The sequence below is a fragment of the Saccopteryx leptura genome, chromosome 7 (assembly GCF_036850995.1).
Source record: "Saccopteryx leptura isolate mSacLep1 chromosome 7, mSacLep1_pri_phased_curated, whole genome shotgun sequence".
Classification (NCBI taxonomy): Eukaryota; Metazoa; Chordata; class Mammalia; order Chiroptera; family Emballonuridae; genus Saccopteryx; species Saccopteryx leptura.
The window spans coordinates 76,638,439-76,663,401 of NC_089509.1; the positions used below are offsets into that span (position 1 = coordinate 76,638,439).

Below are 24,963 nucleotides of genomic sequence, written 5' to 3' on the forward strand. Positions count from 1 at the left end.
TGATAAGTTGCAGTCTCCATTTGAACTGATGACTCAGCCAAGGTTGATAAAATTTTTTAATAACTTCAATGTCTTATTTATGTTAAAGTGATATATTTCTTCTGTAGTTACAATTCTTGTCCTCTTGGTGTTCAACTGTAGTCTGGCTTTGGTAATTTCCTCTTTCCCTTTCACCAGAAGTTGCTAGAAATTACTGTTACTTTCTGCCAGTACATACATGGAATGCAAATCTGATGAAACTTTACTTACCCTTATATTTTCCATTTTGGTCTATTTCATCTAGGAAAAGTGAAATTCAATCCACTAAATTGGCTGTACAACCCCTAATGGATTACACTTAAATTTAAAAAAAAAAAAAAAAATATATATATATATATATATTTTAATGGAAGGATGGTGGAAGGGAGACAGCAAGACCAATCAAAGTGCAAATAGGAGAGTGACGTCAGAGAAATGGTGCCGTGAGGAGTGATCCTGATACCTCTCCCCAAAATTTCAACAAGTTCTACAAGCAGAGACAGAAAAATCTATCCCTGGAGCGTCTGGAAGTCCCACACACTGAACAAGAAGGTACAATTGGGTGAAAAGTTGGCTAAATATATAATCAACCCTGAAGGAAATAAGACGGAGAACGGAACACTCTGCCTTCCTCACTAAACTGAGCAAGGGCTACTTTCACTTGGAACTGAGAGAGCACGGGGCCTGGGGGCATAGAGGGAGCCAGGCTGGGGCACAGACGTTCAAGCCGAGGAAAGAGTGTGCCCGCAGTGACTCAGGCCTTGCGAGCTAACGCCGGCACTGGAACCTGGCAAAGGCGAGCAAGCAGCAGCCACCATTATCCTGATATCCTAGTCAGTGAGCACGGACAGTGTGCGAGAAGTTCCTCCTAGCGCCCTGGGTGTGGGTGTCTGTGTTCCCAGACAGAGGGTCAGGGTCAGAGGCTTCTGTGTGGGCTGCGACCAGAGTCTCGGTGTGGTACCTGCTCCCCCAGCAACAGCACACGGGGAGTACATGAAAATGAACTTCCTTACGCCCGGACTTCTTTGGGCGGGCGGGGCACCTCACCCAGCCATTAAGGCTAACATCCTGGGGAAGAAAAAATACAGTAGCACTAGGGGGAGGGGCGCGCAGGCAGCTTGCAGGCTGTCTCTGGAGCAGATCTGCGGATCCAATCACTGAAATTAGCTTAACCCACAGTCTGCTCACCACCCAACTGGCTTACCTGGCTCTAGTTGACAAGGTGTCTCTCAGATCAGGGATCTAAGACAAGAGACATGATATTTTTTAGTGCCTCTTGCTCTACATGTAGGGGCAGGGGCAACTTCCTGTCAGCCTATACAGGGTGAAAAACACATTCTTACAGCACAAATCTCAGAGAACACTGCAGAAGTTAGGCTAGGCTGTAGGCTTTTTAACAAGGAAGAAGCCTGCAGAAAGCAATCCCATGGAACATGAAGGCAAATTTAACTAGATATACTTTAACAGAAGTCAACACACCCCCCTACCTGTTTAAGCTGGTGGCTCTGATTGGCAGAGCTTTCATACTCAGGGCTGTGCACTAAAAAGAGGGAATGGCAGCTTTTAAGACCTCCTGTTCTGCAGACAGTGACTAGAGCATCTTCTTCCCAGCCAATACAGGTTACAAAGTACAAAAAACCTGGGAAGAGTGGTTCCACAGAGTGCTGAGGCATACTGGACACGACTGGAGGCTCATAGAAAGAAACCTTGATCGCAATTGGCTCCCAGCCCTGCCTGATTACGCTGGCGGCTCTGACTGACAGAGCCATACCCAGAACCCTGCACTGAGTGGAGATAGAGTGGGAATCTGCCAGCTCTTTGAGCCTCTTAATCTCCAGTTAGTGGCAGCGGCAACCTCATAGCTGGATCATCAGGCTGCTAATTCAGGAAGGAGAGACTAGGAGAGAGGTTCCTGGGAAACAGATTCTCCCATTGTTGGAGCCTGCAAATGCTAACAAGCCCCAACTACCAACGAGACTGAGGCCTGGTATATGACATCGCCATAGAGACACATCAACTGCAAATCTCTACCTAAGCGTGCCACATGGGCAGAGCCTGGGGTACAGAGCCACCAACCAGGAAAAGGGAGAGGAAAGAAAAAAGAAGAGAACCTCTCAAAATCAAGAAAAATCCACATCTTTAACAGTCTTTATAACTTTTTCTACTTTTTTTTGTTTCTTTCATCTTCTTTATTTTTTTTTCGTCTTCCACCTTGGTCATTTTATTCTCTGCTCATCTTATTCTTTTCTCTTCATCTTGAACTAGATTACCTATAAGTGTTACATTTCCCATTTTTTTCTTTTCTTTTTTCTTTCTCTCTATGAGGGTTACACTCCAAAACCCTTAAATCTTTTTTTTCTTTTCTTTCTTTTCCCCCCTTTTTTTTTTTCTGCCTCTCTCTTAGTTTCTTCTTTTCTCCTGTACCTTTCCTCTCATTCAATCCTCACTCACTCACGAACAAATTATTTATTTTGGATTTAAATTTTTTTCTTTGTGGCATTTTGTGTGCTTTTTACTTTCCTTTTTAACTCATTAGCATTCCCCCCAACCTCAGCTCTCCATTCTATGTAGTTTTTGTTCCACTTAATACAATAGTATTTTTTTCTTTTTCTTGTTTCCCTCTTATCCTTTTCACTATATCTCTTAGTCGACCATCATTTACAAGCAAATTATTTTATTCCTGATCCAAATTTTTTCCTTTTTTGCATTTTGTGAGTTCCTACCTCCTTTTGGCCCTTTTATCACTTCTCCCCAACTCAGGCCCTCCGTTATAGGTAGTTTTTGTTCCATTTAGCACAATATAATTCTCAGTTTTTCACGGTATTATCTCAAAGAAAGAAAGAAAAAATGAAAAAAGAAGTAATAACTTTTTAAATTATTTTTTATTGTCTTTTTTTTACTTTTTTTCTTTATTAATTCTCATTAGTGATATTAACAAAACCACCCTCAATGTCACTAAGGAAAAGGAAATCGAATATCATGAATACAGAAGACAGAGATGTAGCACAGATAGATGAGGAAAAAGCTATAGAAAAAATATTTAATAGATTGGAAACCTTGGAGTCAAATGAGAGAATTTAAATAGAAATCCTAAAAATACTAAGAGATATACAAGAAAACAAAAAAGGCAACTTAGGGAGCTCAAAAAACAACTCAACGAACACAAAGAATATATTACTAAGGAAATTGAATCTATGAAAACAAATCAAACAGAGATGAAAAACTCAATTCATGAACTGAAAAATGAGGTAACAAGCTTGGCTAATAAAACAAGCCAGATCGAAGAGAGGATTAGTGACATAGAAGACAGGCAACTTGAGGCACAACAGAGAGAAGAAGAGAGAGACTCAAGAATTTAAAAAAATGAGAAAGCCCTACAGGAATTGTCTGACTCCATCAAAAAGAGTAACATAAGAATAATAGGTAAATCAGAGGGAGAAGAGAGAGAAAATGGAATGGAGAACATATTCAAACAAATAATAAATGAGAACTTCCCAAGCCTCAAATTCAAGAAGCAAACAGAACACTGAATCATCTTAACCCAAACAAACCTACTGCAAGGCATATCATAATAAAATTGGCACAAACCAACAACCAAGAAAAAATTCTCAAGGCAGCCAGGGAAAAGAAGAATATAACATATGTAGGAAGGCCTATTAGATTATCATCAAATTTTTCAGCAGAAACTCTAAAAGCTAGAAGAGAGTGGACCCCAATATTTGAAGTTCTGAAAGAGAGGAACTTCCAGACAAAAATACTATACCCATCAAAGCTATGCTTCAAATACAAAGGAGAAATAAAAACTTTCACAGATATAGAAAAGATGAGGGAATTTATCATAAGAAAACCTCCACTTCAGGAAATACTAATGGGGGTTTTCCAACCAGACACAAAGAACAAAACAAAACAAAACCACAAGTAAAAGCTCCACAAAGAACACAATAAAACCAAATTTAAACTGTGACAACAAAAAAAGGGGGGGGGGTGAGGATGAAGATTAACAGTAGCAAAGGACAATGGAGGGCAAAAGCACTCATAAGATAGTGTACTACAATAAACATGGTAGGTACCCTTTTCATTACTTAATGGTAACCACCCCTGAAAAAACTACCACAGAAGCACATGACTTAAAAAAGGCAGTAACAGAGGAAAGAAGTATGGATTACAATCAAACAAAAACAAATGATAGAAAAACAAAAGAGAAGACTCAAACAAGATACAAAACTAACAGAAAGCAATATATAAAATGGCAATAGGAAACCCTCAAGTGTCAATAATTACAATAAATGTAAACGGATTAAACTCACCAATAAAAAGACACAGAGTAGCAGAATGGATTAAAAAAATCCAACTGTAGGCTGCCTACAAGAAACATATCTAAGCAACAAGGATAAAAACAAATTCAAAGTGAAAGGCTGGAAAACAATACTCCAACAAATAACATCCAAAAAAAGCAGGTATAGCAATACTCATATCTAACAATGCTGACTACAAGAAAACAAAAGTAATCAGAGACAAAAATGGTCATTTCATAATGATTAAGGGGACACTGAATCAAGAAGATATAATACTTCTTAATATATATGCACCAAACCAAGGAGTACCAAAATATATAAGACAGCTACTGACTGACCTAAAAACAAAAACTGACAAAAATACAATCATACTTGGAGACCTCAATACACCGCTGACGGCTTTAGATCATTCATCCAAACAGAAAATCAATAAAGAAATATTGGCCTTAAATGAAGCACTAGAGCAGGGGTAGGGAACCTTTTTGGCTGAGAGAGCCATGAACGCCACATATTTTAAAGTGTAATTCCATGAGAGCCATACAACGACCCATGTACGGTACGCATTATCCAATACAAATTTGATGTTGTCCCGGAGGACAGCTGTGATTGGCTCCAGCCACCCGCAACCATGAACATGAACGGTAGGAAATGAATGAATTGTAATACATGAGAATGTTTTATATATTTTTTTTATTTAAATTTACTTGTTCTTTATTTTAAATATTGTATTTGTTCCCGTTTTGTTTTTTTTACTTTAAAATAAGATATGTGCAGTGTGCATAGGGATTTGTTCATAGTTTTTTTTTTGTTTTTTTTTTAATCACTCTTTGTGCACTTGGATTTAAATGCACATTTTATTTTATTTATTTATTTTTTTTATAATAAATTTTTATTAATGGTAATGGGATGACATTAATAAATCAGGGTACATATATTCAAAGAAAACATGTCTAGGTTATTTTGTCATTAAATTATGTTGCAAACCCCTCGCCTAAAGTCAGACTGTCCTCCGCCACCCTCTATCTAGTTCTCTGTGCCCCTCCCCCTCCCCCTAACTCTCTCCCTCCCTCCCTCCCATGTCCTCCCTCCCCCCACCCTTGGTAACCACCACACTCTTGTCCATGTCTCTTAGTCTCATTTTTATGTTCCACCAATGTATGGAACCATGTAGTTCTTGCTTTTTTCTGATTTACTTATTTCACTCCTTATAATGTTATCAAGATCCCACCATTTTGCTGTAAATGATCTGATGTCATCATTTCTTATGGCTGAGTAGTATTCCATAGTGTATATGTGCCACATCTTCTTTATCCAGTCTTCTATTGAAGGGCTTTTTGGTTGTTTCCATGTCTTGGCCACTGTGAACAGTGCTGCAATGAACATGGGGCTACATGTGTCTTCATGTATCAATGTTTCTGAGGTTTTGGGGTATATACCCAGTAGAGGGATTGCTGGGTCATAAGGTAGTTCTATTTGCACTTTTTTGAGGAACCACCATACTGTCCTCCATAATGGTTGTACTACTTTACATTCCCACCAACAGTGAATGAGGGTTCCTTTTTCTCCACAGCCTCTCCAACATTTGCTATTACCCGTCTTGTTGATAATAGCTAATCTAACAGGAGTGAGGTGGTATCTCATTGTAGTTTTGATTTGCATTTCTCTAATAACTAATGAAGCTGAGCATCTTTTCATATATCTGTTGGCCATTTGTATCTCTTCCTGGGAGAAGTGTCTGTTCATGTCCTCTTCCCATTTTTTTATTGGATTGTTTGTTTGTTTGTTGTTGAGTTTTATGAGTTCTTTGTAAATTTTGGATATTAGGCCCTTATCTGAGCTGTTGTTTGAAAATATCATTTCCCATTTAGTTGGCTGTCTGTTTATTTTGATATCAGTTTCTCTTGCTGAGCAGAAACTTTTTATTCTGATGTAGTCCCATTCATTTATCTTTGCCTTCACTTCTCTTGCCATTGGAGTGAAGTTCATAAAATGTTCTTTAAAACCCAGGTCCATGATTTTAGTACCTATGTCTTCTTCTATGTACTTTATTGTTTCAGGTCTTATATTTAGGTCTTTGATCCATTTTGAATTAATTTTAGTACACGGGGACAGGCTGTAGTCGAGTTTCATTCTTTTGCATGTGGCTTTCCAGTTTTCCCAACACCATTTGTTGAAGAGGCTTTCTTTTCTCCATTGTGTGTTGTTGGCCCCTTTATCAAAGATTATTTGACCATATATATGTGGTTTTATTTCTGGGCTTTCTATTCTGTTCCATTGGTCTGAGTGTCTATTTTTCTGCCAATACCATGCTGTTTTGATTATCGTGGCCCTATAATATAGTTTAAAGTCAGGTATTGTAATGCCCCCAGCTTCATTCTTTTTTCTTAAGATTGTTTTGGCTATTCGGGGTTTTTTATAGTTCCATATAAATCTGATGATTTTTTGTTCCATTTCTTTAAAAAATCTCATAGGAATTTTGATGGGAATTGCATTAAATTTGTATATTGCTTTGGGTAATATGGCCATTTTGATTATATTTATTCTTCCTATCCAAGAACAAGGAATATTTTTCCATCTCATTGTATCTTTTTTGATTTCCCTTAACAATGCTTTGTAATTTTCATTATATAGGTCCTTTACATTCTTTGTTATGTTTATTCCTAGGTATTTTATTTTTTTTGTTGCAATCGTGAAGGGGATTATTTTTTTGAGTTCGTTTTCTAATATTTCATTGTTGGCATAGAGAAAGGCTATGGACTTCTGTATGTTAATTGTGTATCCTGCGACCTTACTGTATTGGTTTATTGTTTCTAATAATCTTTTTGTGGAGTCCTTCGGGTTTTCGATGTATAGGATCATATCATCAGCAAAAAGTGATACCTTTACTTCTTCTTTTCCGATATGGATGCCTTTTATTTCTTTGTCTTGTCTGATTGCTCTGGCCAGAACTTCTAACACCACGTTAAATAAGAGTGGAGAGAGTGGACAACCCTGTCTTGTTCCTGATTTAAGGTAGAAAGTCCTCAGTTTTATGCCGTTTAAAATGATGTTGGCTGATGGTTTATCATATATAGCCTTTATCATGTTGAGATATTTTCCTTCTATACCCATTTTGTTGAGAGTCTTAAACATAAAATTGTGTTGTATTTTATCAAAAGCCTTTTCTGCATCTATTGATAAGATCATGTGGTTTTTGTTCTTTGTTTTGTTGATATGGTGTATTACGTTAACCGTTTTGCATATGTTGAACCATCCTTGAGATTCTGGGATGAATCCCACTTGATCATGATGTATTATTTTTTTAATATGTTGTTGTATTCGGTTTGCCAGTATTTTGTTTAGTATTTTAGCATCTGTACTCATTAGAGATATTGGTCTGTAGTTTTCTTTCTTTGTGCCATCCTTGCCAGGTTTTGGTATGAGGGTTATGTTGGCCTCATAAAATGTGTTTGGAAGTATTGCTTCTTCTTCAATTTTTTGGAAGACTTTGAGTAGAATAGGAACCAAGTCTTCTTTGAATGTTTGATAGAATTCACTAGTATAACCGTCTGGGCCTGGACTTTTATTTTTGGGGAGGTTTTTAATAGTTTTTTCTATTTCCTCCCTGCTGATTGGTCTGTTTAGGCTTTCTGCTTCTTCATGACTCAGTCTAGGAAGGTTGTATTGTTCTAGGAATTTATCCATTTCTTCTAGATTGTTGTATTTGGTGGCATATAATTTTTCATAGTATTCTACAATAATTCTTTGTATATCTATGATGTCTGTGGTGATCTCTCCTTTTTCATTTTGGATTTTGTTTATTTGAGTCCTGTGCCTTTTTTCCTTGGTGAGTCTTGCCAAGGGTTTGTCAATTTTGTTGATCTTTTCAAAGAACCAGCTCCTTGTTTTATTGATTTTTTCTATAGTTTTTCTGTTCTCTATTTCATTTATTTCTGCTCTGATTTTTATTATCTCCTTTCTTCAGCTGGTTTTGGGTTGTCTTTGTTCTTCTTTTTCTAGTTCCTTAAGGTGTGAAGTTAAGTGGTTTACTTCGGCTCTCTCTTGTTTGTTCATATAGGCCTGAAGTGATATGAACTTTCCTCTTATTACTGCTTTTGCTGCATCCCAGAGATTCTGATATGTCGTATTTTCATTTTCATTTGTCTGTATATATCTTTTGATCTCTGCGCTTATTTCTTCTTTGACCCATTCATTTTTTAGAAGTATGTTGTTTAGTTTCCACATTTTTGTGGGTTTTTCCCCCTCTTTTTTGCAGTTGAATTCTAGTTTCAAGGCTTTATGATCAGAAAATATGCTTGGTACAACTTCGATTTTTCTAAATTTGCTGATATTGTCTTTGTGGTCCAACATATGGTCAATTCTTGAGAATGTTCCATGTACACTAGAGAAAAATGTATACTCTGTCGCTTTGGGATGAAGTGTCCTGTAGATGTCTATCATATCCAGGTGTTCTAGTATTTCGTTTAAGGCCACTATGTCTTTGTTGATTCTCTGTTTGGATGACCGATCTAGAGCCGTCAGCGGTGTATTGAGGTCTCCAAGTATGATTGTATTTTTGTTGGTTTTTGTTTTAAGGTCAATAAGTAGCTGTCTTATATATTTTGGTGCTCCTTGGTTTGGTGCATATATATTAAGGATTGTTATGTCTTCTTGATTCAACTTCCCCTTAATCATTATGAAATGACCATTTTTGTCTCTGAGTACTTTTTCTGTCTTGTAGTCAGCATTATTAGATATGAGTATTGCTACACCTGCTTTTTTTTGGGGTGTTGTTTGCTTGGAGTATTGTTTTCCAGCCTTTCACTTTGAATTTGTTTTTATCCTTGTTGCTTAGATGCGTTTCTTGTAGGCAGCATATAGTTGGATTTTCTTTTTTAATCCATTCTGCTACTCTGTGTCTTTTTATTGGTAAGTTTAATCCATTTACATTTAGTGTAATTATTGACACTTGTGGGTTCCCTACTGCCATTTTATAAATTGCTTTCTGTTAGTTTTGTATCTAGTTTGATTCTTCTCTTTTGTTTTTCTATCATTTGTTTTTGTTTGTTTGTGTTCCATACTTCTTTCCTCTGTTGCTGCCTTTTTTAAGTCAAGTGTTTTTGTGGTGGTTTTTTCAAGGGTGGTTACCATTAAGTAATGAAAAGGGTACCTACCATATTCATTGTAGTACCCTATCTTATAAGTATTTCTGCACTTCATCGTCCTTTGCTACTGTTAATCTCCATCCTCTCCCCCCTTTTTTTCCTTTGTTGTCACAGTTTAAGTTTGGTTTTATTGTGTTCTTGGTGGAGCTGTTACTTGTGGTGTTGTTTTCTTTTGTTCTTTGAATCTGGTTGGAAAACCCCCTTTAGTATTTCCTGGAGTGGGGGCTTTCTGTTGATAAATTCTCTCATTTTTTCTGTATTTGTGAATGTTTTTATATCTCCTTCTTACTTGAAGGATAGCTTTGATGGGTATAGTATTCTTGGCTGAAAGTTCCTCTCTTTCAGGGCTTTAAATATTGGGGTCCACTCTCTTCTAGCTTGTAGAGTTTCTGCTGAGAAATCTGATGATAATCTAATAGGCCTTCCTTTATATGTTGTACTCTTCTTTTCCTTGGCTGCCTTGAGAATTTTTTCTTTGTCATTGGTTTGTGTCATCTTTATTATGATGTGCCTTGGAGTGGGTTTGTTGGGGTTAAGAAAACTCGGTGTTCTGTTTGCTTCTTGAATTTGAGGCTTTAGTTCTTTCCACAGCCTTGGGAAATTCTCGTCTGTTATTTGTTTGAGTATATTCTCCATTCCATTTTCTTTTTCTTCTCCCTCTGATATACCTATTATTCTTATGTTATTCTTTCTGATGGAGTCAGACAATTCCTGTAGGGCTTTCTCATTTTTTATTATTTTTGAGTCTCTTTCTTCTTCTCTCTGTTGTGCCTCAAGTTGTTTGTCTTCTATTTCACTAATCCTATCTTCAATCTGGGCTGTTCTGTTAGCTAAGCTTGTTACCTCGTTTTTCAGCTCGTGAATTGAGGTTTTCATTTCTGTTTGATTTGTTTTTATAGTTTCAATTTCCTTGGTAATATATTCTTTGTGTTCATTGAGTTGTTTTCTGATCTCCCTATATTGCCTTTCTGTGTTTTCTTGTATATCTCTGAGTATTTTTAAGATTTCTATTTTAAATTCTCTGTCATTTAGCTCCAAGGCTTCCAATATGTTAAATCTTTTCTCCATAGATTTTTCCACATCTATTTGTGTTACCTCTCTTTCTTTTGTATCCATAATATTCGATTTCCTCTTTCTTATTGGCATCTGAGGGTGGTCTTGTTGATAGCACTAATTAGAATTAATAAAGAGTAAAGAGTAAAAAAAAAAAAAAAAAAAAAGGTAAAACACCCCACAAAAAAAAACAGTAATAATTTATTATTTCCCCCTTTTTTTCTTTCTTCTCTTTCCCTCCTCTCCCCTCCTCAGGGAAATATCATACCTATAATGGAGGGCCTGATTTGGGGTGAAGAGTTCAAGGGGCAAAAAAAGGGATTAGGGACCTACTAAATGCAAAAAAAAAAAAAAAGGGAAGAAAATCTTAGACAAGCATAAGATGATTTGCTTGTAAGTGATGGTCAACTAAGAGATATAATGAGAGGGATAAGAGGGAACCAGAAAAAAGGACCAAAAAAGAATAATAAAGAAGAAAAAAATAAAAATAATAAGTAAAAATCTGTTGTATTAAGTGGAGCGAAGACTAAATACAATGGAGACCTTGGGTTGGGAGGACCCAAAATGCCACAAAAATAAACAAACAAGAAAAAAAAAAAAAGAAAAGCAAAAAAGAAAAATAAAGCCAAAAAATGCCTTGAGTCCCAAATTAACTAATTTGTTCGTGATTGAGGATTAAATGGGAGGAAAGTAAAATGAGAAAAGAAAAAACGAATAGAAAGGAAAAAATAAGAAATAGAGAAAAACGAAGGAAGAAATAAAATAGGAAGAGAAAAAAAACAAAATAAAGCAAGACAAAAAAAACAAAAGAGGAGAGAGTGAGAGTTAAGTGTTTTGGAGTATAACCTTAAAGGAGGGTGAGGATGAAGAAGAGAAATAAAATATAACACTCATGGGTAGTGTAGTTCAAGAAAAGGGAAGCATAAGATGGGCAGAGAATAGAAGGACCGAGGTGGAGGAAATAAAGGCAATAAGATAGAAGAAACAAACAACAACAAAAAAAGAATTAGTGGAACAAGTTGTAAAGTCTGTGGATTTTTCTTGATTTTGAGAGGTTAACTTCTTCCTTTTTCTTTTCTCTCCCTCTTCCTGGTTGGTGACTCTGTACCCCAGGCTCTGCCCCTGTGTCACACTTAGGTAGGGATTTGCAGTTGATGGGATTCTATGGCAATGTCATATAATTGACTTTAGTCTTGCTGGTAGTCAAGGCTTGTTGGCATTTGCAGGGTCCAATGATGAGAGAGTTTGCTTTCCTGGATTCTCTCTCCTAGTCCCCCCTTCCTGAATTAGCAGCCTGGTGATCCAGCTATAAGGCTGCCACTGCTTCTGCCTGGGGAGTAAGAGGCTCAAAGAGCTGGGAAATCCCCACTCAGTGCAAAGCTTTGGGAAAGGCTCTGGCAGTCAGGTCCTCCAGTGTAATCAGGCGGGGGTGGGAGTCAATTGTTGTCAAGGTGACTGTTCAGCACCTATCATTCAGTTGGACCTCTCAACCCAGGCTTTCCACACTTTGTAGCCTGTTTTTGCTGGGAAGAAGAGGCACTAGTCTCTGCTTGCGACTAGTGTAGTATAGATCTTATTATCTGCCAAGTCCTTCTTGTTAGCGTTTATCCCTGAATATGGAGGCTCTATCAATCAGAAGTTGCCCCCGCCCCTTTAGCGAGAGGCACTAAAAAATATCACGCCTCTTGTCTTGGATCGCTGAACTGAGAGAGATCTTATCAATTAGAACCGAGGGTGCGCAGATTTCATGGGTTAAGCTAATTTCAGTGATTGGGTCGCAGCTGTGCTCCCAAAGGTATTTTAGGCTGCCTGCGCGCGCCCCTACCCCAACGCTTGATTGTTAGCTTGAATGGCTGGGTGAGGTGCCCCGCCCACGGAGAGAATCTCCCAAGCCTCTCCCGCTCGCCCTGCCGCTGGCGGCTGGATCGCACCAGGCGCAGGATAATGGGGCCCCCTGGGTGTGCGGGCCAGTAGGGCGCTCTGGACGCATGGAATGCCCAGGGCACGCGCGCGAATGGGGTGCTCCGGGCACCGGTGGCTGGCGACTCTCACTCGTAGTGCGCGGGCCACTGGGAACATAAGCGGTGCTCACTCTGCAACCGGACCGGGCGCGCGCCCCGCGGCTCGCGGCGGCTCGGCTCGCGGCGGCTCGCGGCTCCCGAGTGTGGGCTAACTCACCACAGGCTCACTTCCTCGCGGCTTGAATGAACGTCCCTGCGGTAGCTTCCTCCACACCCTCGTCTCTCAGATTCAAGTGATAACAGTCCTTTTGCTATCAGTTTGTGTGGAATTCCGGAATGCTCCGAGGATAGATTTTTCTGTTTCTAGTTGATAAATTTGTTGTGATTTAGGGGAGAGCTGTCGGACGCGCAGCTCATGGCGCCATTTCCATGACGTCACTCCTCCTAGAATGTTTTATATTTTTAACATTTTTTTTTATTAAAGATTTGTCTGCAAGCCAGATGCAGCCATGAAAAGAGCCACATCTGGCTCGTGAGCCATAGGTTCCTGACCCTTACACTAGAGCAATTAGGTATGATAGACATCTACAGGACATTTCATCCCAAAGTGATAGAGTACACATTTTTCTCTAGTGTACATGGAACATTCTCAAGAATTGACCATATGTTGGGCCACAAAAATAACATCAGCAAATTCAGAATAACTGAAATCGTACCAAGCATATTTTCTGATCATAAAACCTTGAAACTAGAATGCAAAATGAGGTAAAAAAAAAACCCCACAAAAATGTGGAAACTAAACAACATACTTTTAAAAAATGAGTGGGTCAAAGAAGAAATAAGCACAGAGAGGGGCACAAAGAAAACTAGATAGAAGATGACAGAGGACAATCTGACTTTGGGTGATGGGTATGCAACATAATTGAAAGACAAGATAACCTGGACTTGTTGATCTCTGAATATATGTATCCTGATTTATTGATGTCGCCCCACTAAAAAAATAAAATTATTAAAAAAAAAGAAATAAGCGCAGAAATAAAAAAATATAAACAGACAAATGAAAATAATAATATGACATATCAGAATCTCTGGGATGCAGCAAAAGCAGTAATAAAAGGGAAGTTCTTATCACTTCAGACCTATATGAACAAACAAGAGAGAGCCCAAGTAAACCACTTAACTTCACACCTTAAAGAACTAGAAAAAGAACAAAGACAACCCAAAACCAGCCAAAGAAAGAAAATAATAAAAATCAGAGCAGAAATAAATGAAATAGAGAACAGAAAAACTATAGAAAAAATTAATAAAACAAGGAGCTGGTTCTTTGAAAAGATCAACAAAATTGACAAACCCTTGGCAAGACTCACCAAGGAAAAAAGAGAAAGGACTCATATAAACAGAATCCAAAATGAAAGAAGAGAAATCACCACAGATATCAAAGATATACAAAGAATTATTGTAGAATACTATGAAAAACTATATGCCACCAAATTCAACAATCTAGAAGAAATGGTAAATTCCTAGAACAATACAACCTTCCTAAACTGAGTCATGAAGAAGCAGAAAGCCTGAACAGACCAATTATCAGGGAGGAAATAGAAAAAACTATTAAAAACCTCCCCAAGACTTCATCTGGCGACTAGCACCGATCCGGCAGCGCTCGCCCAGCACTCGCCCATACCATGGCCTCTATCTCGGAGTTAGCCTGCATCTACTCGGTCCTCACCCTGCATGACGATGAGGTGACGGTGATGGAGGACAAGATCAATGCCCTCATTAAGGCAGCTGGTGTAAATGTTGAACCTTTCTGTCCAGGCTTGTTTGCAAAGGCTCTGGCCAATGTCAACATTGGGAGCCTCATCTGCAGTGTAGGAGCTAGTGGACCTGCCCCAGCAGCTAGTGCTGCACCAGCAGGAGGTTCTGCCCCTTCCACCACTACTGCCCCAGCTGAGGAAAAGAAAGTGGAAGCAAAGACAGAAGATTCTGAGGAGTCTGATGATGACATGGGCTTTGGTCTTTTTGACTAAACTTCTTTTGTAACATTCAATAAAAAGCTGAACTCTGAAAAAAAAACCAAAAACCTCCCCAAAAATAAAAGTCCAGACCCAGACGGTTATACTAGTGAATTCTACCAAACATTCAAAGAAGACTTGGTGCCTATTCTACTCAGTCTTCCAAGAGATTGAAGAAGCAATACTTCCAAACACATTTTAAAAGGCCAATATAACCCTCATACAGAAACCTGGCAAGGACGGCACAAAAAAAGAAAACTACAGACCAATATCTCTAATGAATACAGATGCTAAAATACTAAACAAAATACTGGCAAATCGAATACAACAACATATTAAAAAAATAATACATCATGATCAAGTGGGATTCATCCCAGAATCTCAAGGATGGTTCAACATACATAAAACGGTTAATGTAATACATCATAACAACAAAACAAAGAACAAAAACCACATGATCTTATCAATAGATGCAGAAAAGGCATTCGATAAAATACAACACAACTTTATGTTTAAGACACTCAACAAAATGGGTATAGAAAGAAAGTATCTCAACATGATAAAGGCCATATATGATAAACCATCAGCCAACATCATATTAAATGTCATAAAACTTTCCCCCTTAAATCAGGAACAAGACAGGATTGTCCATTCTCTCCATCTTATTTAACGTGGTGATAGAAGTTCTAGCCCGAGCAATCAGACAAGACAGATAAAAGCCATCTATATCAGAAAAGAAGAAGTAAAGGTTTCACTTTCTGCAGATGATATGATCCTATACATCGAAACCCCCAAAGACTCCACAAAAAGATTACTAGAAACAATAAACCAATACAGTAAGGTCACAGGATACAAAATTAATATACATAAGTCCATAGCCTTTCTATATGCCAACAATGAAACATTAGAAAACGAACTCAAAAAAACAATCCCTGTCATGGTTGCAAAACAAAACAAAACAAAACAAAAACCTAGGAATAAACATAATAAAGAATGTAAAGGACCTATATAATGAAAACTACAAAGCATTGTTAAGGGAAATCGAAAAAGATACAATGACATCGAAAAATATTCCCTGTTCTTGGATAGGAAGAATAAATATAATCAAAATGACCATATTACCCAAAGCAATATACAAATTCAATGCAATTCCCATCAAAATTCCAATGACATGTTTTAAAGAAATGGAACAAAAAATCATCAGATTTATATGGAACTATAAAAAACCCTGAATAGCCACAGCAATACTAAGGAAAAAGAATGAAGCTGGGGGCATTACAATACCTGACTTGAAATTATATTATAGAGCCACGACAATCAAAACAGCATGGTATTGGCAGAAAAATAGACACTCACACCAATGGAACAGAATAGAAAGTCCAGAAATAAAACCACATATATATGGTCAAATAATTTTCGATAAAGGGGCCAACAACACACAATGGAAGAAAAAAAACCTCTTCAACAAATGGTGCTGGAAAAGCCACATGCAAAAGAATGAAACTCAACTACAGTTTGTTCCCTTGTACTAAAATTAATTCAAAATGAATCAAAGACCTAAATATAAGACCCGAAACAATAAGGTACATAGAAGAAAATTTAGGTACTAAACTCATGGACCTTGGTTATAAAGAGCATTTTATGAATTTGACTCCAAAGGCAAGGGAAGTGAAGGCAAAGATAAATGAATGAGACCACATCAGACTAAAAAGTTTTTGCTCAGCAAGAGAAACTGATAACAAAATAAACAGACAGCCAACTAAATGGGAAATGATATTTTCAAACAACAGCTCAGATAAGGGCCTAATATCCAAAATATACAAAGAACTCATAAAACTCAACAACAAACAAACAAACAAACAATCCAATAAAAAAATGGGAAGAGGACATGAACAGACACTTCTCCCAGGAAGAAATACAAATGGCCAACAGATATATGAAAAGATGCTCATCTTCGTTAGTTATTAGAGAAATGCAAATCAAAACTGCAATGAGATACCACCTCACACCTGTTAGATTAGCTATTATCAACAAGACAGGTAATAGCAAGTGTTAGAGAGGCTGTGAAGAAAAAGGAACCCTTATTCACTGTTGGTGGGACTGTAAAGTAGTACAACCATTATGGAAGAAAGTATGGTTGTTCCTCAAAAAACTAAAAATAGAACTACCATATATCTCAGCAATCCCTCTAGTGGTAATATACCCCGATAACTCAAAAACACTGTATGTAAAGACACATGCAGCCCATGTTCATTGCAGCATTGTTCACAGTGGCCAAGACATGGAAACAACCAAAAAACCCTTCAATAGATGATTGGATAAAGAAGATGTGATACATATATACTATGGAATACTACTCAGCCATAAGAAATGATGACATTGGATCATTTACAACAAAATGGATGGATCTTGATAATATTATACAGAGTGAAATAAGTAAATCAGAAAAAACTAAGAACTGCATAATTCCATATATAGGTGGGACATAAAATCGAGACTAAGAGACATGGACAAGAGTGTGGTGGTTACTGGGGGGGGGGGAGAGGGAGGGAGAGGAGGGAAGGTAGGAGCACAAAGAAATCCAGATACAAGGTGACAGAGACAATTTGACTTTGGGTGACCGGTATGCAACATAATTGAATGACAAGATAACCTGGAGATGTTTTCTTTGAACATATGTACCCTGATTTATTTATTTATTTATTTTAATTTTTTTAAAATTAATTTTTAGAGAGGAGAGAGAGTGAGAGAGAGAAGGGGGAGGGAGGAGCAGGAAGCATCAACTCCCATATGTGCTTTGACCAGGCAAGCCCAGGGTTTTGAACCGGTGACCTCAGCGTTTGCAGGTCGACGCTTTATCCACTGTGCCACCACAGGTCAGGCTGTACCCTCATTTATTAATGTCACCCCATTAAAATTAATAAAAATTTGTTTAAAAAAAACCCAAAGTGCAGATAGGTCAGAATAATTAGGATATAAAGCAAGGCGGTGGCAGTGAGGATGCAGGTAGAATCCACAGGAATGGCTTTCCAATTGCCCATGAAAGTGGTTTTGGATTTCTGCCTTGAGTTACTATCCATTCTATTTACTGAGAATAGAAAAAAAAAAATACAAATTGAGAAAAAAATAGCGAATTCTATATGGAAGTGATTTTGAAGTAAATGCAAGATATGTAATGGGTATTATAGATAGGAGAGTTGGAGTTTAGGAAGGGGATAACAGATTGCCAGAGCGGACCGAGTCAAATGAGAAGACAGCCAAGGACGGAATCCTGAAAAGCACTTGGGGGGGGGGGGGGGCAGAAAAAAAAGAGCCCGAGGAGCAAACCAGGAGAGCAGAAGGTTGTTGAAACCAGGTAAGAGAAGTTTCACCGAGAGATAAGTCAGAATTGTCCAATGCCAGAGGAGAAGATATAGCAATTAAGAGGACATTTCTTGAAATAGTAACTAAAGGAGATGGTGATTTAGGCTTTCAGTTGGGGGGGAGGGTCATAAAAAAAATGACAGATATGTCCTAGGAGGTAGATGGCGAGGGGCACCCTGATCCAGGAGTAGATGAAGTTTGCCTGCTCCAGGAATGTAGTAGGCACCTGGGAAGCTGTAAATGAGTTGCAGAATTGTCTTTGTTCTGGGATTCAGCAATAAGTCACCAATTTCTGAAAAGGAGGATAGTGAGAATGAGGCAAGAGCTTCATCCTAAAGGGGTGGCAGTTCTAGTCAGGTGTCTGAGAGTTGCAACTGAGGCACAGGGATTAAAGCAGCTACCAGCTCTGGTGTATTTTGTGTGGGCCTGACTCAAAACAAAGAGCAGAAGGCCACTTGGAAGTACTGATGCATAAACTCAGGGCAAAATAAGAAGTTGAGGGATTTGACTGTCCAGTTCTAGAGTGTTCAGACAAAAACTGCTTCTATTTCTCCAGTCTGGAAGGAGTACTGAATTAAATTATGAGCCTGCAGGCATAAGTCAAGCAGTCTGGGCTACGTGGACAGGAATGTTTAAGAGGGTTGGGAGCAGTGGGCAGAGGCAAATAATGAGTAATGTGGCTGAATTCTAGTTACTATCACCAGATCATACTTCTCCCCTCCTTTATTCAACTGTTTATATACACTTAGCTCCTCAAATGCTCACTAAACCGGTTTTAACATCTCATTGCTATCTTAAACTATATTTGATATACAATATTATGTTAATTTTAGATATACAATATAATATAATTCTACACTGAAATATATACCTTACAATGTGATTACCATGAATGTAACAACTGTCAACCACTGTACAAAGTTATTATGATATTCCCTGTGCTGTATCTGCCTCTCATTTTTAATGGTGAACAAAAGCTTTCTATGTATTCAGTTACTATTTACATGTTATTTTATCTTCTTGAAAATTATATTCTAACAGCATAAGTAACCCAAAATTAAAGAAAATATGACATTTTCTCTAACCAGTATGGGTCATCTTCTTTAAAAAACAAGTTGGGCACCAAGATTAAATCTTTGAATTTTTGGATAAATATGCCATTTGTTGGTGATATCTTGATTTTATGTGTATTCTCTTTAATTCAACAAATATTTACTATGAGCCTACACTGGGTGAGGAGTTCACATCTATTAACTTCTGACAAAAAGAATGTTAAGTGTGGTTTAATAGTACCATGAACATATTGTGAATTCCTTTTATTCACATAGTTGATCCTCTAGATGTGTAGGAGGTATAACCACTTTGATTTAATCCTGTCAACTGTAAGCTTAATGGGTTGAGTTCTGGGTAGTATTAGGAAATCAAACATCAGTTTTCATATTTCAAGCTATTTTTAAGTACTGAAAAACTATATTTGTGTTGGCACAATAACATTAGTTTAGTATTTTTAATAATCAGAAATTTGAATCATTCATGTGAAAGATATGCAGAGAATTTATACACTGTATAAAAAATTCATGTGGCACAGAGTTGTACTCATTAAGAAGCATTTTATTGTTATTGAACAAAAGAAGGGGAGACTCCCTGACCCCATTGCCACCATTTTCCCAGGAGCCTGCACACCCTTTTCTCAGGGGCCGGATTCTCTCTGCTCCCCTCAGTACTACTCATTCTCTTGCAGGCTGTTCCCTTCTCTCCTAGGATAACTTTCAAACAGACCCTTCTCTAATCATCCTACTTGAGAAAACTCAAGAAGTGAGAGAAGGCAATCTCTGTCTTGAAACTTAATCCTCTCTCAGATAGAAAGCATCAGAGGGGCAAAGTGTACACCGTAACGAAGACCACATGTATTAGTCCGCCAGAACTCCCATAACAAACTACCACAGACTGGGGAGGCTCAAGCAATAGAAATTTATTTTCTTAAGGTTGTGGAGGCTAGACAGACATCCAAGATCAGGATGCCAACAGGGTTGGTTTCTTCTGAGGCCTCTCTCCTTGGCTTGTAGGTGGCTGCCTTCTTCCTGGGTCTTCACAAGGTCCTCCTTCTGTGTGTGTCTGTGTCCTAATTTCTTCTTATAAGACTGATTAGGTTGAATTAAGGCATACCTATAAGGCCTCATTTTAACTTAATGACTCCTTTAAACATCCTATCTCCAAATATAGTCACATTTTAAGGTACTGGGGTTAATATTTCAACTTATTAATTTATTCTCTTTTTTTTTTTTTTTGGTGGTGGTAGGGGTGGGGTGGGGTGGGAAATGATACAGTTTAGCCTATAGCACCATATATGGCTATTTCTTAAAAATCAAATACAGGCATTTATATATTTTGCAAAATCAATGCCAAAATAACAGTATTACAAATAACATCACAGCTATTCTCACAGTATAATGAGTTTAGTTATTTAATAGTATTGTGGATAGTTAGATTTTCTATTTTAGTGGCCCCTAGAAGAGTCTCAGAAGCCATCAACTTTATTTTGTTAAAAATAAGGGAATCTTAGTTTTTATTTTACTGTATAATTAATGCTGCTCACTGTTTCATTTTGCCCTGTCTGTCCTCAATACATAGCAAACATGAAAAGTTAGCTTTAAAAGGGTAATTAAAGGACTTCCATAAAAGAGAAGAGAAAGGCAAAAAATGTTTGGTTTGGGATTCACTGGGCTGACTGGAAAAAACAAACAAACAAACAAACCCCAAACCCAAACAGTCCTCTTCCTCTTTTGAAAGTTCAACAAGAAGCAAGCCCAGCAGATCTGCATCAACTCAAAGGGGAAAACACTACTAAGAATAGTAGAAACGGGCCCTGGCCGGTTGGCTCAGTGGTAGAGCGTCGGCCTGGTGTGCAGAAGTCCCGGGTTCGATTCCCGGCCAGGGCACACAGGAGAAGCGCCCATCTGCTTCTCCACCCCTCCCCCTCTCCTTCCTCTCTGTCTCTCTCTTCCCTTCACGCAGCCGAGGCTCCATTGGAGTGGGGATGGCCCGGGCGCTGGGGATGGCTCCTTGGCCTCTGCCCGGGGCGCTGGGCTGACTCTGGTCGCAGCAGAGCGACGCCCCCTGGTGGGCGTGCCGGGTGGATTCTGGTCGGGCGCATGCGGGAGTCTGTCTGACTGTCTCTCCCCGTTTCCAGCTTCAGAAAAATACAAAAAAAAAAAAGAATAGTAGAAACGGATATATTCTCATCAGCTAAGCTCCAGTCTGAGAAGGCTACCTCCTAGCCAGGAAGCTCATACTGTTACACACTAAGTGTCCCTAGCCCCTCTCAGCTGCCACAGATATCCTCTGCACCACAGTAGAGCTCTTTCTAGTCTGTATCCAGCTGTGCCAGTCCACCTGCCGATCCTCTTGGGGGAGTCATAAATAGTTGTCAGCTTCTGCCTCCTAGTTTCCCAGTTCACATTTACTCCAAGAGATTGTTGTAGGTGGAGGCTAGTGCCCTCGTATCTCATTTGTGTTTGTTGATTGATCAAACTTTGTGGACTTCCTACCACACTCCTTGGCCAAGTTCTTTTCAGCTCTCTGTAGATGTAGCTGTTCAGCAAGATGATTTCTATTATCTCATTTTACCCTAATACTAGATGAATCTGTGCTTCAGTTTCAGGCTTTAATGCAGATTTAAAAAAAAAAAATCGCAGTTTTGGAACTTCATAAAAATGCCTTTGGCTAACAGGGAAAGAAAAATACCCCTTCCCTTCTTCCTGAGATTCTAAGGCTTATTTTAGACAGAAAATCGAACATCACCTCATCATGAGTCTCCGGCTCATTCCTTGTACTGCCTTCAGCCACTCTTGTTATGGAAGCAACTCAGAGATCATTCTAAAAACCACATATAAGCAGAAACATTCTTCATCAATGACATTTGCAGGTTCACCACCAATTAGGCTAAAAAAACAGAAATAATTCTTAAGAACATAATTTTAAAAATTCAGAACAGCTCTCTTTAAGATGGCATTATCTGAAACCTTTGTTTTTTAAAATTAGAATCACTAATGAATTGTTTTCTAATGCTCTTTTATACAGTTCTATAGATATTTCTTAAAATCTTCACATTTGCAAAATGGCTTTGTACTGTTTTCTCTGGCCCACTCATCACCCACACTACCTGGCCTCCTACTCCTTGCTGACTCATGGGCCCAGCCTCCGCCCCCACACACACTCAGTGACCTGGCACCCTCTCACCATGCTCTTCTTTGTTCTCCTGCAAATCCACTCACTCATCTTCTCTCCTTTACATAGGTAGACACATTCACACTCCCACTGCTCAGTAGCCAAAGAACAATAATAGCTTTGGGAGGGAAAAAAATTTTTTTCCAATGACCATTATGTTTGTTGTTTTTTTTTTAATTAACAAGCTATAGCCAAAAATGAGTAGTTGATAAACAGTTCTTTTATTATTAGATTATTTTTTTCAAAACTCCCTTACACGTAATAACTGGATTTTCTACTTTTGAAAACTATCAAAATGTATGTGTACTTTTGAATGTTGTAACTTTTTTCGGTACAAACAGATGCCTCTGTCTTTTGTCCAAATTGAAATGTTCTACTCAACATTTTGAAGTGAATGGGTGCACCAAGACAATGGCTCATTGGCACGGTTATTTGTCATGACAGCGTCTGACTGATAGCTGGAATCAACAGACTGCCTGACAGGTTAACTGGCTGTGAATTATGATGGAGCAATTTCAGGGCCAACATCGGAGATAAGGGCAAGCCAGCTCATCAAAGCCCTGCCAAGCCCTCCCCACTTTGTGGGGCAGGCCCCAGGGGACGTGGGGAGGCCAGCCTCGCTACTTGTGTGTATGTTTTGAGGCTACCAGAAAGGTCTTCCCAAAGCACTCTCACCTCGATGTTGCTATGTCTAAAATTGCAGCACTAGAGAGTAGTTCCTGAACTTTCTCAATATTTAAAGTATGAAGAATTGGAAAGATATTGCTGGAGTTTCTTCCCGTTCATGGAAATTGTTTTTATATTTTCAAGGAGCTCAGATTATAAGTCACGTAATGTGAACAGACTCTACTCTTCAATAGTACAAATCCATTCTTTAATAGAAAATATGAGCATAATAGTGAGTTTTAAGGAATGCACAATTGAATTTGTGTTGGTATTTTTTTGTTTTGTTTTATTGTTTGGCTATCTCAATATTATAATTGATGTGAACTCCTCAAAGAAAGGCTGAGACCATTTCTCCTCCTCATTTACCTCTCTAAGGCAGCACCATGCAGCACATGTAGGGGCACTCAGTCCATGACTGTTGGAAAATTGCTTCCTAGGCCTGGTAATGTCTCCTGTCAGTAATAAGCCTTAGGGCCCATTTTATTCTACTTTTTATCCACCAGCATTTTACTTTTTATTTTAAGTAGAGCTACTCTTTCCTTTACATTTCCACAATGCTGAATTTTCTCACTTATGTCTTTATCACTTTCTCTCGTTTATCATATTTAATCTTAGAGCTCCTTATGACTCATTAGAATGTTTAAGTTAGATCTCTATATGATTTAATTTTATATCTTCACATAAAGCAAGCTCCTTACATTAAAAGCTCCTTCCACAAAACGATGCAAACACCGTGTAAAAAAAAACAAACCCCCAAAAACCAAAAACAAGAAACAAGTACTTCCTCCCCCATTCCACAGCTCCACAGCTACAGTGGTGACACGACTGCCACAAAATGTCCAGTTGCTGGCTTCTAGCTAAAGATGGTACACAGTTGCTCTCAGTAGAAACCAGGAGAGGCATTATGAATGGATGAGAGATAGCAACTAATATTTGATGGAAAATGAATATAGTGGGGGATATTGAAAATAAGAAAGAAGCTTAGGACTTAGAATCACCAGATTTGGAAGAGATTGGGGGTGAGGTGCTGGTTGCAAAGCATGAGCTAAGTTTAAAGCTTTTAATATATAGGATAGCCAACTTCTCTTGTACCTCCAGACACAGAAAATCAGCAACCTAGAAACACTTGGTAGCAAAGGCCTGATAGAAGACACGGGTAAGGCATGCGGATGTAAACAGCTAAATGAGTTGGAAGTCTACACATATAATAATTAAATTATCTGTACCCTCTTCCTTGCCACACAATGGAAGCACTGCTAATCAGGCAACTAACCACCAGACCAGTGTTTTTCCAACTGTTGGTAACCAGTTATGATTAGTGGATGATGGCATCAGTTTAATGAGTCATAATCAACATTGTCATGGGTGGGGTTCCCCAGGGAACAGACTGAGACAAAGCTGGGAATTCAGAATGTTTATCAGGGTATGCCCTCAGGATCAATACTTGTAGAATAAAGAAGTAGAAATGTGATTAGTGTCCCAATAACCTTTTTAGCCAAGCCCACAGGGAATATTGAAGTTTGAATGGTTCTTCATAACTGACAAGGTAGGCCAAGATGACCAGGTTTTTATCTCCCTTATCCTTTATTTGGGGCTAAGGTCTGTAAAGAGGTTATTAAGTTAAAACAAAGCCCTCAAGGTGGAGCAGTAATCTAGTGTGACTGGTGTCCTTATAAGAAAAGGAAGAAACACCACAGATGTGTATACACAGAGAAAAGGGTATGTGAGGACACAGCAAGCCAAGAAAAAAGACTCTAGTAGATAACAAACTGCTGACACCTTGGACTTCTAGCATACAGAATTGTGAGAAAAAAACTTTCTGTTGGCATTTTGTTATGGCAGCCCTAGCAAATCAATATATATCCCTTTTCACTAGATGAGGCCATCCAGGAAGTGTGACCTTGGGTATGGCAGCTCTCTGCACTGAGGGACCCCTTAAGGGGTGACAGCTAAAGAGAGTAGCACTCTCAGTGACTAGGACAATCAGTTCTTCAGTGGAAGGGATCTGATTGGTACATCACAAGGTCTGTCACAAACAATAAGGAAAATAAAATTCAAAACACTAGAAAATAGAATGCATTATAAATAGAAAAAGTAAATATCGTTTCATGAAACTTTTTCGCACATACATATATATGTATCTATATATGTATGTGTGTGAACTGGGATGTGATGAATTATCATTTTTACTTTCAAAAATGTTTAAAAGTCACTTCCTTTCACA

General features: G+C 38.3%; 1 protein-coding gene and 1 pseudogene across 1 annotated transcript in view; one reads left to right on the top strand and one right to left on the bottom strand.

The window, feature by feature from the left end:
• Window positions 1-24,963, bottom strand: part of NEMP2 (nuclear envelope integral membrane protein 2) — a 95,430-nt gene that overhangs the window by 42,970 nt on the left and 27,497 nt on the right. The window lies entirely within an intron of this gene.
• LOC136378443 (large ribosomal subunit protein P1 pseudogene) lies at window positions 14,103-14,551 on the top strand (annotated as a pseudogene).